At 39.2% G+C, this 2,500-nt stretch overlaps 1 protein-coding gene across 1 annotated transcript in view; it reads right to left on the reverse strand.

The window, feature by feature from the left end:
- The window catches only part of LOC125032890 (protein CEPU-1-like), a 34,157-nt gene that overhangs the window by 5,464 nt on the left and 26,193 nt on the right, over nt 1-2,500 (reverse strand). The gene's annotated exons all lie outside the window — the stretch shown is intronic.

Consider the following 2,500-nt stretch of genomic DNA (forward strand, 5'->3'; position numbering starts at 1 on the left):
GGGGAGGGAGAGAGGGAGGGAGGGAGGGAAGGAGGATGGGAGGGAGACAGGCAAACAGAAAGACTGGTAAACAGAAAGAGAGCTTAGAAATGACCACGTACATACAATTGATATATAACTTTCTCTTCCTGTCGGGCTATTAAATGGGGCTGGACTATGCTGTACATCAATTATAGTTGACATCAGTGGTAATCCCTCGTGAAAACTTGTCTATTATTCATAATAGACCAGTATTTATTCATAGTGGAGCCAAGCATTTATTTGAACTCGACATACACATCAGTACAAATAGCTGTGTTAGCCGAATGTATCATAGTCAATCGTTTGATTAATTCTCTATAAATGCGACGTTCCTTATCTATAAATATCTGTGATCGATTTCCCTCCCGCTTTTCGAACTGCTTGGTGTATCATTACAAAAGTAATTTCTATCTTGATACTAACTCTCGAACGATTTCCAAATCTTGGCATCGACTTTGATAACATGAATAAATAAAGGTCACGTGGCGCGGGGTCATTCCTTTACCTAAATAACTATAAGTAATCCAATGAAGGAAAGTAGGGGAGAGGGTATCATAGGGAGGGGGGAGGGGAGAAGTAAGGGGAGAGGGAATGATAGGGAGGGGAGAGAGGATAAGGGAACTAAAAAGGAGGAAAGGGGAGGGACGAGAAGTAGTTGGGTGTAGGTGGAGGAAGAGAGAGGGGGGGAGGGTTAGGGAACTCGAGCCTGGGGAAAGTATTTGGAGGGGCAGGGAGCAGGGGAGGAGGAGGGGGAGGGCGTCAGAAAAAGGGGAAGAGCAACTGGAGGAAGAGAAGGGGATAATTGAGGAATCCAGAGGGAAGGTGGGGGGGGGGAGGGGGGAATAAACCAAGACGCCACAAATTGAAAGTGGAGTTAAGGTAAAGGGGAAGAGGGAGAGGCAGAGAGAGGGGAATTGGGAAAGGGGTCCTTAGAATTGAAGGACGGAGGGAATATTGGGGAATAGCAGAGGGGGATTGGGGAAGAATGTCACTTAATAGAAGCAGCTCACGACATGCTCACATTAACGCCCCCTTATCTAGCTGTTGACACAGAGTCCTACCTGATATGCCAATGTTATGCTATTTCTATGTCAACAACGATATCGGAACGCTCCTAATTGTCCTGGTAATATGTGGTTGGAAGAACATATATATAGTCAGAAAATAGGAGACATTTTTACATACGTATACACGCATACATACATACATACATACATACATATAAACATATGTATATATATATATATATATATATATATATATATATATATATATGTATATACATACACACACACATATACATTTCTTTTTTTAGACTGGATATGATTTGATATTTCATTTAACAACATTCTTTTTTCTTTTTTTATGCCAGACCACAAGAAGTCCTAAACATATTCGGTATCAAAATGAGAAAGAAAATGATTCATAATGACTGGTGTTAATTACACTTTTAAACCTTAATGCACGTTGATAATACTGTAATCATAGATTAAGTTATAAGTCATAATGACCACAGAGGAATAAACATAAATAATTATAAAAGCAATACTAAAAAAAATATCAATGATGATGATGGTATACAAAGAAGGAAACTATATTAAAAGAGAAACACAATTAGTAGTAACACTTTTAACAATAATGATTATCACAGAGGAAAGTTTAAATTGTCCTGTAAAGGATATCAGAAAATTAGAGTGTTCTTTTAAGCGGCTCGAACGTTTCGATTTTTTTTTTTTTTTTTTTTTTTTCTTATTTTCTTCTTTTTTTCGTTCAGTTTGTTTTTCTCTTTCACTTCTTCTTCTTCTCTTTTTCCTTATATGTTTTTTTTATTTCTATATTCATTTGTATATTTTATTATTATTATTATCATTATTATATCATTATTACCCTTTCCTTCTTCCTCTTTCTCTTCATCTCCTTCCTCCTCCTCCTCACCTTCCTCCTGCTCCTCCTCCTCTTCACTTCTTCTTCTTCTTCTTCTTCTTCTTCTTCCTCCTCCTCCTTCTCCTCCTCCTCTTCCTCCTCCTCTTCTTCTTCCTCCTCCTCCTCCTCCTCCTCCTCCTCCTCCTCCTCCTCCTCCTCCTCCTCCTCCCCCTCCTCCTCCTTCTTTTCCTCTTCCTCTTCCTCCTCCTCCTCCTCGTCCTCTTCTTCCTCATCTTTCTCTTCCTCCTATTGATTATCCACCAACTAACTTAAAAAAAGGGGGGGGAATTAAAATTTCTCAACGGAAGGATTTTATACGACATGCCATAAAGAGAGAGAGAGAGAGAGAGAGAGAGAGAGAGAGAGAGAAAGAGAACAATCGATGCAAAATGTAACTATGAATAGAATACTATTGGAGTTTTCACACAGTTACCGTTGCAATTTGCATGGCTGAATGGCATCCGAGGAATGTGCATTCGTATAAACATGCATTGCGAATTATAACCTTGAAGATATATGGTTACCAATACACAGTGCCCTGAACATAGGCAGTTGC

Source organism: Penaeus chinensis, chromosome 15, assembly GCF_019202785.1.
Source record: "Penaeus chinensis breed Huanghai No. 1 chromosome 15, ASM1920278v2, whole genome shotgun sequence".
Taxonomy (NCBI): domain Eukaryota; kingdom Metazoa; phylum Arthropoda; class Malacostraca; order Decapoda; family Penaeidae; genus Penaeus; species Penaeus chinensis.